General features: G+C 44.7%; 1 protein-coding gene and 1 long non-coding RNA gene across 7 annotated transcripts in view; one reads left to right on the top strand and one right to left on the bottom strand.

The window, feature by feature from the left end:
* The window catches only part of PLCB4 (phospholipase C beta 4), a 412,481-nt gene that overhangs the window by 79,846 nt on the left and 317,568 nt on the right, over positions 1-15,067 (top strand). The window lies entirely within an intron of this gene.
* Positions 1,429-11,983, bottom strand: LOC123393563. The gene is made up of 2 exons (XR_006608390.1): positions 11,613-11,983; positions 1,429-2,077 (listed from the first exon to the last, which is right to left on the bottom strand). It is a non-coding gene; the product is annotated as an uncharacterized LOC123393563 (long non-coding RNA).

Here is a 15,067-nt window from a genome sequence, read left to right as displayed (position 1 = left end):
TATTATGACCATGTATGCAGTTAATTATAATATATTTGACTCTACAAGATGGAATCCTATGTAATTCACAGTAACAGAAGGGTGAAATGGATCTATCCATCTGGAAATTTCAGAAATTTTCTCTCATGTATTCTAATTTTAGATAAGTATATCTTTTCCTCTTAATTCCTTATATTTCTCATCCCTCTAATGGGTTGTAATCCTTTTTTTTTTTTTTGAGAATTAAAAAAAAAATGGTGTGAAAGGCATTTGAAGCTACTTAGAATAAGGTACCCTACCGACAGAAATCACTCACTCTGTACATATTCATAGAGGGCCCCTTGTGATCCAGGCACTTTGCTAAGCACCGTGGGATTAATAAGGAATAGTATTTGATCACCGCTTTCAAGGAATCACAATGTAGCTGGGAAAATAGAAGTTCAAACAAATTTAACTGTGATAAAAATTTCAAGTATTAGAGATATATTCGGAGTATTGTGCGACTCTAAATGAGGGTGTAGCTAAATTTGTTGAGAAAAAGGCAGAGAGGTTGGTGAAGGTCAGATAATGTTTCATAGAACAAGCAACATTGAGCAAGTTCTTGAAGGATGGTAGTGAGCTTACCAGGGAGAGAAGGGGAGGAATGATATGTAAGGAGGTGTGGAATTTCCTGGTAGGGTTGGGCAATCAGTGAGGCATGTAATTATTTGTCCAAATGCCGGTGGCCTTTGGTGAAGTGCCTGGACTTGAGACCAAGGGATAGAGTGGTCATCTAATCCTTAAAACTCATCACAACACACATACTCTCAATCATAGACAACACATACACTTTAAAAATATTAGGATTGAAGACAAAACAAAACAAAGATAATGGCTTTAAGAATCTTAACAAATTGCTAGACCTCAAAGAGCATGTATTCTAAAATCTGAGCAATACATGTTTTTAATTCACGAATATCTCAAAGTAGGGAGATGGACCCATTGGCATCTTCTCTCAGTGTGTGCCTTTACTAGATTTGCAGTTAAACCAAATTTATCACTGTGAAATCACCTTGCATCATGTTAGAGTAACCTACATTATGGAAATATGATAGGTAATTTGGAAATATGGTGGATTGCCTTTTCAGTTACTAATGATTATGTTAGCCCCTGTATTTCACAGTCACATGTTTCACAGGACATATCTGACACCTTTACCATAAGAAGTACTTGAGCCTTATTCCCTCCAATTAGTCTGGTCTGTAAAATTTTAGGGATCAGTAATCTTGATACCCAAAGGCAGGTAATTGGTAAAGACTTACCGATACTACACAAGGAATTTCTGGGTGCCGCATATTAAGTTGGACACTGATAAGCAAGAATTATTTTGGAGAGGCAGGAGCAAAATGGTGGCTGCAGTACCTGAGTATTATAGTAAAAACCTTTGTGGACAGAAAGCCTTTAAGCTGGTCCTGTTAAAGGTAATTTTATTGTCAAGAGATCTGAGGTTCGTGAATTACAGAGAGAGGAAGAGTCCTCCATTGAGATGAGAAAGTCTAGAATGGAGGTTGAACTCCTCGTCATGCAGGGACCGTATCCCTGCTTTTCTTTGTATATCTGCTGGATTCTTTCCTAATCTTATTTGCTACCTCACTCTGTTTCTGTTTCAGTTATTTCTTGCTTCGCAGCAGCTACCCCCAAAATTCTTGGCTTTGGACACCAACCACCGTTTGGTATCCCTCGGAAGCCTGGGCAGGGTAGGCTCTGCTGAGCAATTCTTCTGCTTTGCGTGGTATTGGCTGGGGCTGCAGTTATCCAGGGGCTCATACGAGCTGGAGTACTCCAGGGGCCTCTCTCACAGGGCAGGCGGGGGATTTTGGCTCCAGGATGGGAGTTCAGCCAACATTCCCACTGGAACACCTCACTTCTCTTCCATGTAGCCCCTGCCCCTGCAGCCTGGGGGCTGGCTTTCACGAGGGATCTTGGCAAATGTGCAGAAATGGAAGTTGCCAGTGCCCTTAGGGCCAGGTCTCCGAAATCCCCGACGACTGCTCCCATTGCGTTCTCTTGGTCAAAGCAGTCACAGGGCCAGCTTCCCAGAGAGGGCAAGACACTTGATCTATAAATGGGAAGGGTGACGATTTTCAATTAAAAAAAAAAAATTTTTTTTTTCCACATGATTCCAGCATGACCAACATGTCCCTCAGCCTTCACTGTTCATGGAAACTTTTTAGTTCCATGTTCCTCACCAGCTGGCTATAGCATCATCTGTGTCTTAAGAGCTTCCAAGTTCAAAGGCTCCCAAGTTCATGAAACTCTCCTATTGGTTGCTAGCAGGGCTAGTCATCTGTGATGGGCAGGGCCACGCCTTATGCCAGTAGGAATTTTCTTTGAAGGACTGAGGTGGGATGGGTTTTCACAAAGGAACTGTGGTCAGAGTAGGCAGTGGCAGATGGGAACTCTGAAGGCCTGCCTGTTTCTCTGAGGCTAGAGGAGATTTCTTTCCATGTTCCACAAAGCTCTGCTTGACCTACCGTCTGCCTTCTAACTTCTTGAGCCATTCTCCCCCTGCTTTGCCTTTTTTTTTTTTTTTAGGTTTTCCAGGGCATCGCTCTCTCTCCTGCCCCTGTGTCCTCCCACGTCCCCGTGACAAGAACTCTCTCTTCTCTCCTCCCATCTGTCATTTAACTTCTAGCTTACTCTTCAGATCTCAGCTCAAGTGTCACTTCCTAGGGGAGCACGGAACCCTTTGGATTAAGTCTCATCCCCTGTTCCATCTCTGTTTCCTTCATTGCACTAATCATGGTTTATGATTTTATGCCTGTGTGACTACTTGATCACCATCTGCCTTCCACTATAGACTCCAGAAGGCAAAGGAATGTGTCTGTCTTCCTCAGGGTGGTAGTGGCTGAGCATGGCTCACGTTAGGCTCTGGCAGATATTTAAAGTTCCTGTGAATTAAAAATGGGAGGTGGTGATCTTGAAGAAGTAGAGTCTTTATCTTGGTGAGAGAAGTTGAGAGTAGCCTGTTTTGGGGAATGGAAGGACGCACCCCTGGAACCCTGGAGTGGCGATTGATGAGTCAGTCAAGTTCTATCATTAAGAACATACTGGTGGGGGCGGCATGGCCATGTCCGAGATGTAGCAGGAATTCCTGCCCAGAAATAGATCCTAAGTGCCTGATTACATGCCAACTTCATTTTGTTTTTGCTTCTCCCACCATGTGGCCCTAGTTCTATACCCAGAGATCTCAGCAATGGCCAGGCTTTGTGACTGGGACCAGAACTGCTCATTCCATTCGTATTTCTCTTCCATGAAGCTGGGATCTTATTTGATTATAAGTCAAAGATTGGGTATGTTACATCTTAGGGTGTGATGTGCCTGTGAACATCATAATATCCATGAGATAAGCCCAGCCATAACTTCTTGTCTAGTTCTTCTAGACACTACCCAAGAACAAGTTAGTGGGAGCATCAAAATGGCAGAAGAGAAACAGATCACATAAGAAATAATAGACTCTTATTCAGAGATTGTGTATCCTTTGAATTCTAGGGGTTTTCAATTCCTCACTTTTGGAGATTGAGACAAAGATAAGGGGAATATTATCTCAGTTCATTTATTTCACTGAAATAATTTAATTTGGTACATACCGTATTGAACACTGTGGTATCCGTGGAGGGGTAAAAACAAATACAAGGTGGTGCATGACCTTGCTGTTTACCTCTACCAAGAAGATAGGGCGTGTACCCGAGACACGAGATCCTAATGAAAAGGTTGTTATAGGACCTGGATAGGGGCTGGAGTCTTTAGGGGCATTTTTATAGAGGGAGCTGAATTTGAGCTAGTCTCCATGGATGAGAAGATTTAAGAAAGGTTGCACAGAAAAGGGGGGAGAGAGAGGGGAAATCCCCACGTGTAAAAGTGAAAGTGAGAGAGTGAGCAGGAAGGTCCTCTCATACTCCAGAGGTAGTGTCTGTGGTGTCAGAGTCTAACGATGGGCCATGGAGAGATCCATAGTCATTGGGAGAGACCTTTGGAGGCAGGCGAAGTCCCATGATAACACCTATAGTTTGAGAATGTTAGTTTGATGACAGTTGCCAAGGTGGTTTTGTTGACAGAGAGGTTGGAGCCAGCAAGGCAGCCTGGGAGATTGTAGGGGTTGGCATCAGGGAGTGGGCGATAGGAACCGTGAGGGAGGGAGGTGCGCAAAATAGGGTCGTAGGAAGCATTGGCAGAGTTTCATATGTGGACTCACAGTGGGGAAGACAACGGTGGAAGACATGAAGGGACATTGGCCTTGGGTGAGTGAACGATTGGTTTCATGATCACCAGTACCGAGGCTGGGAATAGATGGTCTTGCTAAGGGAGAGCAGACTGGAGGAATGAAGTGTCTTAGAAGCAGTGGCAGGTAACCGTGGGTCAGTGGAAAGGTAAAGGCTAGAGATGTACATTAGTGCATCATCAGAACGTTGGGAGTACCTAAACACAGTGAACATAAATTTGGGCATTTTGATTCAGAAAATAAAAACCCTTTACCTTCAAATACTGAAATTGAGTTCATCAGTAAATTCAGTTCTGGATTCAAACACCGATCCCAGATTTAAACAGTTTGTGTTCCCTTTATCACTACCACTGGTGCCAACCCTGTCCCCCTTGCTCTGGATTGCTTATGTCCTTGTCCACCTACAGTCTGTTCTCTAGAAAGCAGCCGAGGTGATCCTCTTCTTATTTTTATTTTATTTTATTTTTTTAGAATTATTTATTTATTTTTGAGAGAAAGAGTCGGTGAGCAAATGGATGGAGGAGTAGAGGGAGAGAGAGAATCCTCAAGCAGATTCCACGCTGAGAGTGACGCCGACATGGGGCTCGATCCCAGGATCCTGAGATCATGACCTGAGCTGAAACCAAGAGTCAGATGCTTAACCGAATGAGCCACGAGGTGCCCCAAGTGATCTTTTTTTTTTTTTTTAAGAATTTATTTATTTATTTGAGAGACTCAGAGTGGGAGAAAAAGAGCACAAGTAGAGGGAGAGCCAGAGGGAGAAGCAGGCTCTCCACTGAGCACGGAGCCCAATGCAGGACTCAGTCCCAGGATGCTGGGATCATGACCTGAGCTGAAGGCAGATGCTTAACCAACTGAGCCACCCAGGCACCCTCCAAGTGATCCTCTTAATGGAAGTCAGATCATGTTGCTCTACCTCTAGCCTCCACTGGCTCCCTGCCTCATGAGAAGCATAAGCTGCAGCCCTTATCAGGCCCTTCAAGGACTCTTATGATCCCATGCTTTTGATCTCTGATGTCATCTGTTACTACGCCCCCTTGGTCCCTCCATGCTGACCACCCTTGCTAGCTGCTATTCCTTACACACACACATACACACATACACACACTAGACACAGCTCACCTCCCCCAGGGCTTTTGTATGTCATCCCTTGACCTGGAAAGCTCTTTTTCTCAGTTTCTGTAGGACTTATTCCATGACCTCCTTCAAATCTTTGCCAGCTGGGGCCTTCCTTTACCCTCCTCTTTAATGTTGGCACCACCTGTGACTTACACCCCTGTCCCTTTTCCCTACTTTTGCCTCTTTCCTCTGTAACCTTCAGTATCTTCTGGTGCCCAGACGTATTGGGGGTGGTCAGTCTACCCCTGCAGAATGAAAGTTGCATGAGAGTAGGGATTTCTGTCCCATATTGTTTACTGTGGCATCCTCAGTGCCTGGAATGGTGCCAGGTACTCACTGCTCATTTGTTAAGTGAGGGCAATTCTGTTAGCAGGTTCTGTGTTTGAATAGAATTGTGACTTTCCTGAGATGGACAGTCAAGAATTTTCATCTTTATATCCAGGGATAGCACTCAGTAAAAGCTGGAAAAGTACGTAGGACTTGAAATATGAAATCCTAACATTTTGCACAATCTAGCTCCAGAAATTCCCCTTAGTAGTGGGACATTTCAAAAGCGAGAGGGGGAGGGGTGTGGAAGAATAGTTTTGCTTCATTTAGCTGAGCTTCCACTTTGGGCTTTAGAATTCACATAGCAGTTTGGCATTTCTTTCATTATTACTACAATTATTAATTGGATGCTATTTAAAAATTTGGCCCCTTCAATCTCTGCTGATGTTTTAGGAGATTATGCTATACAGGGCGCAGAAATTCCTGGGGCGGACCATACTCATGGCCAATTAAGGAACAGCACTGGCGAGCAACACAGGGCAGATTCAACTGGGCCTTGTGGGAGTCCTGGTGGCGATGGTGCATGGTCTCCGGAAGGCAGCTGCCTGGTCTCCTTTCTGTGAAAGGAATCCTGATTTGGTTACCTGGTGGGCACTTTTTATTTAAAAAAAAAATAATAAAAAAAATAAGAGTGAGAGAGAATAAAGAGCTGTCATTGATTTAACTGTAGGGGGGTTAAAGAGAGAAAGGGAAGAACAAAGTGAAGAAATTATTCCTTATTTGGGAGACTTTGCTTGAAAACTCCCTCTGAAGTTCACTTTTTGTTTTATTTGGTATCATTCTCATCTCTTACCAGGGATGCAGATGTCTTTTGAAAGAATGCATGTAGAAAAACAGGCCGAAGGAGGCAGAAATGAATTAAAAAAAAAAAAAAAGATTTTATGTATTTATTTGACAGAGAGAAACACAGCAAGAGAGGGTATACAAGCAGGAGGAGTGGGAGAGGGAGAATCAGGCTTCCCGCTGAGCAGAGAGTCTGATATGGGGCTGGATCCCAGGACGCTGGGATCATGACCTGAGCCGAAGGCAGGGGCTTAACCCACTGAGCCACCCAGGTGCCCCATGAAATGAATTTTTGAAAGTTTAACAAGCTTCCAAAAGACAGAGCTGCCCCAAGAAGCTGGGCTCTTCCCACAGCTTTCAGGTCGAGATTTGGGAGAACCAAGTGTAGTGTTCCTTACTGCCACTGTTGATGTGGTGTAGGACTGAACTGAATGACCAGGTTCTTATTTACACATAAGGGACTTGAGCCAGAAGGGAAATAGAGCACCAAGGAACCTGAAAAACAGCAGTAGAGTATAGCTTTGCTTTATGCTAGGGTTAAAACAATCCGTGGAAAATTGTTTTGGATTTCTCTAGCGCGTGACAATACTATACATCCATTGTTTTCAAATATAGTGTCTATAAGGAGTCAAAAGAAAGGTCAAATAAGATTAAAGGGCAGAGAACAAGGCTGTAAAGACACACAGCCAAGAGATCATCCATGTGACATTCCCTGAGACAATGGCATGGTGTCAGTTGGCAGGAGAAATCAGTGGCGGAGCTGTTTTCCAAGCTCTGCCTGTTAAGTGCCAGAGGCATAGTGGGTGTTTGGTCTGGAGTCCAAGGCCATGTGAGAAGGAACATTGGAGACAAGGCTTTTTTGGGGGGTTTCAAAGTGTCTTATCTGTGTTTGTGCTCATTTCTGCCCCCATTCAAGAGGACAACTCATGGGGTAACAAAGATCATGCACTTGGTGTCCAACATAAACGTGAGTGAGAAACCAAGTATTTCAAGGGCATTTCATGATGGATCACAGGAAATCTGACCCCACAAATCTCTAAAGAAAGCTCTCCCCTCCGTTTTCGTTTGCTACATCGGAGAGGTCTCATTCACCATATAACACCGCTCTTGGAGTGAATCCTTTACTTTCAACGAATGAATTAAACTGTTTAGCTCCAAAAAAATAAAAGCTGTGTCTTCAGATTTTCTCTGATTAGGAAGAGGAAGACACTCTTGCCTCCTACTTTTTTTCTGATTATCTTTTATATTTTTGACAGTTGCCTTCACTTCAAAAAATGTGGGCCTGCACTGATTCTGAATTCATAATGGTCACTCTTATCCAGCTGATTAAAGGTTTTCAAGGTTCTTTCTATCTTCTTTCCTCAGCCATAGCCTAGTGTTTGTACTCATCTTTCCTTGATGTTGGGCAGAGGAGAGGAACAGCAAAAATCAGTCCATTGTATTCAGTGGCCCATCCTGCTTGTTCATTTCTCCATCATCCAACCACACATGAGCTCATCTGATACTCAGTGATCATCGATGAACCAGGCATTGTATTGGGCTCTGGATCGAAGATGGAATAAGCTAGGGTCTTTCGCATGAAGGAGTCTAGACCAAATGATAGGCATTTACATAAAACCAGGTAAATTCTATTATGGGATGGCCTTGCAATCTGTTCTTGGGGGTTTCAGGCACAGTTTTCCAGGCAGAAGTATTCTCTCCACTGATGAATTGAAGTTAGCCAGATGAACTCCTGTGTGTTTGGGCTTGGATGTGATGAAGCTAAGGACAGTTTCCAGCAGAAGAAACTCCATGTTCTGGAGGTCACATTTTATGTGAGGGTTGTGTTTCTGAAGTCTTTGCAAATTCAGAACTCTAGTCTTTCAATAATAATCTGACAAAAGATGGTGGCTTTTTCCATTCACCAGCAAACGTGGCGCCACCCTATGTCCACTGTGTAAACAGAGTTTAGTGTTCCTTAGGTCCAGCCAGCTTCTAAGGGAAAGCTCTCCAAGAGTATTAATGTTATGCTTGGACTTAACATTAATCCAAATTAATGTGAGACCATGTTGTTGCTATTATATTATTTCAAAGCTGCATAGTTCAAGTTCACATCAAATAGCACCAGACTCTGGAGACTTTCAGAGCACGAGCTCATGGCCTATGAGATGGAACTGAAAGAAGTTCATGGATAGTATGTACACCTGAGGGTCGGGGTAAGGAAGGAAGATAGAGGGGAGGAAGAGTAGCAGAAGAGGAAATCAGGGCCCGGATTATGACCGGCTTGGAAACCGTGAGGGAAGGATGGCAATGGGGAGCCTCTGAAGAATGTTCAAGGGCAAGTCATCGTGAAGCTTCTGTTACAGTTTTAATCATGGGAAAGTTGATCTTAGACTAAGGCTGTATATGGGTTTCAGATACTTTTGGAACATTCCTCTTCACTCATTAGACTTTGGATATAAGTAATAAAAGCTTTCTTGATTTCAGAGTACCTTGAGGTTTTTGTCTTGTTTTGTTTGTTTTTGAAATGTTCATTAACTGTCTTGGAAGAGACAAAAAAAAATACGTGGCCTAACTTGAAAGAAGGTGGGATAGAAGCTCAAAATAGATGTGGGATCTAAGACTAGGAAGATTTTTTTTTTTTTTTTAGTGCATCATACTTGGGGGTCTATAGTAAAATACATTGGGGGAAACATAAATTAGACAAAGTTAATTACGTTTATTTACTGTGGAACTTCTTAGAGCCTTAAAAGCATTCATAGGTGTTGTGTACACTTTTTTTAAAAGATTTTATTTATTTATTTGACAGAGAGAGAGACACAGTGAGAGAGGGAACAAGCAGCAGGAGGGGGAGAGGGAGAAGCAGGCTTCCCACTGAGCAGGGAGCCCAGAGCAGGGCTGGATCCCAGGACCCTGGGATCATGACCTGAGCTGAATGCAGATGCTTAATGACTGAGACACCCAGGCGTCCCTCTTGTGAACCTTTAATGTAAAGTTAAGGTATGCAGTGTACCCCAGACTCGATTTACCACTGGAAATAGTTCTGGAAATAGTTGTTATGGTCTGGCTATATTATTCCAAGGAATATGCATCAGTTATCTACTGCCATTAAAAATGCTATGGGGCACCTGGGTGGCTCATTGGGTTAAGCTGCTGCCTTCGGCTCAGGTCATGATCTCAGGGTCCTGGGATTGAGTCCTGCATTGGGCTCTCTGCTCAGCAGGGAGCCTGTTCCTCCTCTCTCTCTGCCTGCCTCTCTGCCTACTTGTGATCTTCCTCTGTCAAATAAATAAATAAAATCTTAAAAAAAAATGCTATGTAACAAAGAACTGCAAAACACAAACTCTCAATGGAACATAATAAAAACATATTTAGCTTACAGGTTGGGTGTTCAGCTGATCTCACTCACATGTCTGTGGTCAGCTGTGGGTCAGGCAAGAAGCCCCTCTCATCTTAGCTGGGTTTGCTACCATGTCTGGGGCTCAGCTGGCCCTTGGATGATCTAGGATAGCCTTAGGAAGACTGGGGTGACTCATCTCTGCTATCTCTCTCTCTCTCTTATCCTCAAGCACACTTGACCTAGCGTGTTCTCCTGGCCGTGACAAAGGAGCAAGAATGAAAACAAGCCCAGGAGTGTGTGCACTTTTCAAGCATTTGCTTGTATGGTATTTGTCAGTATCTCATTGACCAAAAAAAGTCACACAACTGGTCCCGGAGTGGGAGGGCACTACAAGGGTAAATGGCAGAAGGCGTAGATACAGGGAGGGAGAATAATTGGGCTCTTTTCGCAGTCAGGCTACCCGAGAACCCAACTTGAGAATTGCTGGGTGAGATCACAGTCAACTGAGAGCAAGGAATGAGGTCAGATTTGTTTCTCTATGCCATGGCCACAGATTGTATTTTTAATTTTGATAAGCAGTCTCACCAGCAGATGTCCGGGCCATGTCAAGTGAGAGAGAGTTCATCTGGTTGTGCACAGGACTTTTATTACTTTTCCATGGAATCATGTCAGGGCTGAAAGGATTGTGGACGTTAGTTCTCATAACGTCGTGTTGGAAGTGAGGCAACAGAGGCCCAAAGACATTAATTGACCAGCCTCTATCCACACACCTTCCTAGAAGCAAAGCTGAGTCTCGAACCCAGATCTTCTCTCAAGCTATTTGGGTTTTAATTATATCAAAGTAGTTTTGTTCAGAGGCGGGAGAGCGAGGCAAAATAGGGCTGGAAGGGATGAAATTTATTCACAATCTCTATACATAAATCACATTTCTTCTCGAGGGACTAGAATATAAATAATTTTTAAAATAGATGTTAGAGCCAATAGATGGCTCAGTGGGTTAAGCCGCTGCCTTCGGTTCAGGTCATGATCTCAGGGTCCTGGGATGGAGCCCCACATCGGGTTCTCTGCTCAGCGGGGAGCCTGCTTCCCCTTCTCTCTCTCTACCTGCCTCTCTGCCTACTTGTGATCTCTTTGTCAGATAAATAAATAAAGTCTTAAAAAAAATAAGATAAAATAGGTGTTAGAGGTCTTTGGAAGGGCAAAGTGGATAAACACTGAGTGGTTGCTAAATATTACCACGGGGACCCCCTTTTGTTTTTTGAGGAAGAGTTGGGGATGGAGGAAAAGTGTGTAGTGGAAGGGGCCTTCGATTGAAGAAGTCATTTCGCTAATGTTGTCCCACCCGTGAACATTAGAAAAAGAAAACCAAAATATGGAAGGCTTCAGGAAGTTGCACAGGGGCCATGCGAATCTTTGTATCACTGCAGTGTTAGTATCTGTGCTGCTGAAGATTCTTGGAGGTTCTGGGTAATGTGTTTTCATTTGCAGAGTTTTTCTCTCCTCTGCCCCCCTCCCTTTCTCTGAGAATTTCTGCTGCAGAGAACTTCTGAGAAGAGAGGAAAGAATTTGTGTTCTAGCCCTTGCTTCATTAAAAAGCAGATAAAATCATGAAGGTGCATCTAGCCTTCCAGAATGGGAGCTACATTAACACCTAATTTAGCTCACAGCGGCGGGGAACAATTTGTTCTACATAAGTAAGATCTTGACGGTGAAATTCTGTCCATTTCACCACTGTCCATTAAATCTGCTATTTTTATGATGGAAATAGTTTCAGAATATTACACATATCCCCCCGACTTACTAAACAGAATCATTGAAACTTACCCGCCTCGTTCTTTCAGAGCACAGTGGTCTAAGTGGGCAGTAATAAACCCGCTTGCCTGGTAAAGGGCCCCGCCCACAGGTCAGGATTGCTGGTGTTACTTGGTTCCGGCTGCTGAGGATGTAGGACAACTTGCCATCCAGCTAGCTTTTGGCAGATCTGCTTCAAATCTTGTATTTTACTTTCGGAGTGTTTCTTGGTGCTTCCTTGTTGCCTGTTGATCGGCTCAAGCAGACTCACTCTCAAATTCACTCCTGGATGATCTCTGGTTTTGCTCTACATTGGAGGGAATGGCGGTTCCTGGGCTCGCCGGCTGGCTGGTGGCCAAGGGAAGGAAGGAGGCTATCACTTCCTGTTTCTCTGTGTTTCTTGGGTGACTCTAGCAACGACTGTGTCTTTTTCATGGGCTCCTGCCCCCACCAGATGTCCCTCCAGGGAGTGTTGCTGTGCTGGACCACCAGTGGGTCCCAGTCCCTGGCTCTAAAACCCCCCACTTCCTCCCCTTATCTCCCCAGCATACACAAGCTTGGGGACCCCCCCCCCACCCAGTTACTGGTGTCCGGACTGTCTCCCTGGTCCCTCCCTTGCCTCTCAACCATTCCCTCACTCTGTAACCCAACCCTTAGTTTGAAAGACAGTTTCTGTGTCCTGGTTGTCTTTCATAAGTTTCTTGAAGTTGCCTTCTCCCGCAACTCCCTCTCATTCTGATTCTTGCAGTCTGCTGTGAGGACAGCGACCAACCTAACCAGCTTCTTTCATGGGACCTGAAGGTGCAAACTCGAATGAGCTGTAGAGCAGAGCGATTTAGAGCCGAGGCTGTAGCGCCAGAATGCTTGGGTTCCAATCCCAGCCTTCGCGCTCATTGGCTGTGTGACTGTGGGCAAGCTTCTCAACCTCTCTGAGACTCACTGTGTTCATCCAAAGACTGAAAGTCAATTACAGACCCTTAAGATCCACACCTTGGAGGGGTGTGGAAGGAGAGAAAAGGAAGGACTTGGGATTGGGCTGCGGGAGAAGTTGAGGTGCAGAGCTGTCTTACTGGGAGCCTTCGTCAACCCCACAGGGAGCTTTAGAGCAGATGGAGCCTTTATTGACTGATGTGGCCCACTGAAGGCAGCAGCAGGGTAGGAGCTTACCCTCGGGTGAAACAACTTTCTTCAGCTCAGAGCCGTTGTCTGCCTTCTGCCTGCAGGACTGGCAGAGCCAGGAGATCAGTTTTTTAGTCCTAACGTGGGGTTCCGTTATCACAGTGTCTCCAGCTTGTCTCCTGGTGTATTATTGTGAAAGATAGTTACTCCGTGAGAAGTGGGTTGCTGGGTGCCCAGAACCTGGGGAATGCGCAACAATAGGAACATCATTAATAGGCTAAGTATAGCCAGTAAATGGACTGTACACTGTCTAGTTTACCTATTTTGAGTTTCTTTTCTTTTTTTAATATTTATTCATTTGAGAGAGAGAAAGCAGGAGCAGAGGGGAAGAGGCAAGGGATAGGGCAGACTCCCTGCTGGGGGCGGGGCTCGATCCCCGGATCCTGGGATCGCGACTGAGCCAAAGGCAAACGCTTAACCGACTGAGCCACCTAGTCGCCCTTAGCTAGTCAGTGTTTTTACTGACTTCCTTGTCCTAACTCTGTCCTAGAGGGTCCAGGAAGAGCTGTGTAAATGGTCTGCAGATAATGAGTGTTCTGTAGTTTCTACAGATACATTGTTACCACAGGTATAATTTTATATTACTGTTGACTCGGTATCCTTAAATATGGCTTACCCCTAGGTCCTCAGGTCTTCCTTCCCCAGGCAAGTCAAGGCATTTAGCATCAAATAGGATAAGAAAGAAGACAGTTCAAATTTTTGCAGCACTCATTATGTAGCCATCGTGCTATAAGCCTGTCTGATCAGTTCCTCGGACGACTCTCCAGGAGGACTTGATTTCCAGCGGAGGAGCTCAGCAAGGTGAAGGCACCTGCCCTTGGCCACCCAGCCAGGAAGTGGTTGCTCAGTTCCCCCACTGGGGCTGCGACCCAGACTCATGCGAACCCACGCTTTTTTATTTTATTTATTTATTTGACACAGAGAGATTACAAGCAGGCGGAGAGGCAGGCAGAGAGAGAGGGAGGGACGGGAAGCAGGCTCCCTGCTGAGCAGAGAGACTGATGCAGGGCTCGATCCCAGGACCCTGAGATCATGACCTGAGCCGAAGGCAGACACCCCTGAACCCACCCAGGCGCCCCTGAACCCACGCTTTTAACTAAACGTTTCAACGATTTCAGCAGCAGTAGGGGGAACCTCCTCTGAAAATAACTCGAGCGAAGTGTAGGTGTTGTTTTGGTAGAAACATTTCAGCTGCTGCCATAAAAATCTTCTCCCAAATGGCTTTGTGAGAGCAGAACTGTGCACCCTCTGCCTGTGTTTATGATGTGAGCCTTATGGCTCAGCCGCAACACAAATGATTTGTTTTCCTGGCCTTGCTGGCGGAGCTATGTAATTTCGGGATTTTCCCGAGGAATAAGCCTAAACAAGTAATTTCTGTATAATTGGCTGCTTAAAGAGGGGCCACAAGGAAGAGTGGAGATGGGAAGCCAGGTATGTTTTCCTTCACGGAGTGATGCAGAAAGGGGGGCTCACGTGCATGGATGGGATTCATCTGGTGGCTTCACTTCCTAATATTTGGCTCCCTGCTCTTTAGTAGGAAAAGGTAAAGTATTAACAGCTAAAGCCCTAGCAGCCAAGTGGGTGTTTCGGTAAGTGGGTGTTCTTCATAGCAAATTAGTGGGGCATAGCAAATTAGTTCACTATTTCTTTACATCTAAATGAAAGCAATGCCTCCTTTATAAAATATAATTTTTCAAAACAGGGTAAATGGTCCTGAGAAATCCGGAAAGCTGTTCAGGGATTCCTAAATATGTGCTCCCGGGAGACTTATTTTGATGTGTCAAATTAATTATGTTTGATGTGTCAATTGCAATTAGTTTTGACTGTTTTTAGCAGGGAAATGTAAAATAGCAGTGATTTAAAGATTTTATTTATTTATTTGAGAGAGAGAGAGAGAGAAAGAACAAATGCACTAGTTAGGGCAGAGGGATAGGGAGAAGCAGACTCCCAACTGAGCAGGAAACCTGTTGTGGGGCTCGATCCCAAGACCCTGAGATCACGACCTGAGCAGCAGGCAGACGATTAACCCACGAAGCCACCCAGGTATTCCTAAAGTAGCAGTGACTTAAGATGGGAAGTTCATGGCAGAGAAATTCAGTTAGGCATGATGATTTCCTTCTGTGATCAGGAGCCCAGACTCCCATCTTTCTGTCCCCATAGTCCTAGTCATGTGATTTCCCTTTGCAAGGTCACTTAGGGCCAGTTTAGTGTGTCTGCTGCCCACATGTCCAGCAAAAGGGAATTAGAAGGAAGGGGCCTTCTCCGTTGAGAGGCGACCCTCTTCATTTCTGCAGCTTTCCTGGAAGTGC

This window comes from Mustela putorius, unplaced genomic scaffold (assembly GCF_011764305.1).
Source record: "Mustela putorius furo isolate JIRA1106 unplaced genomic scaffold, ASM1176430v1.1 tig00000874_pilon_pilon_pilon, whole genome shotgun sequence".
In the NCBI taxonomy this organism is placed as follows: domain Eukaryota; kingdom Metazoa; phylum Chordata; class Mammalia; order Carnivora; family Mustelidae; genus Mustela; species Mustela putorius.
The sequence above is the reverse complement of the archived record's forward strand: the minus strand, read 5'-3'. Positions and strand labels throughout refer to the sequence as shown.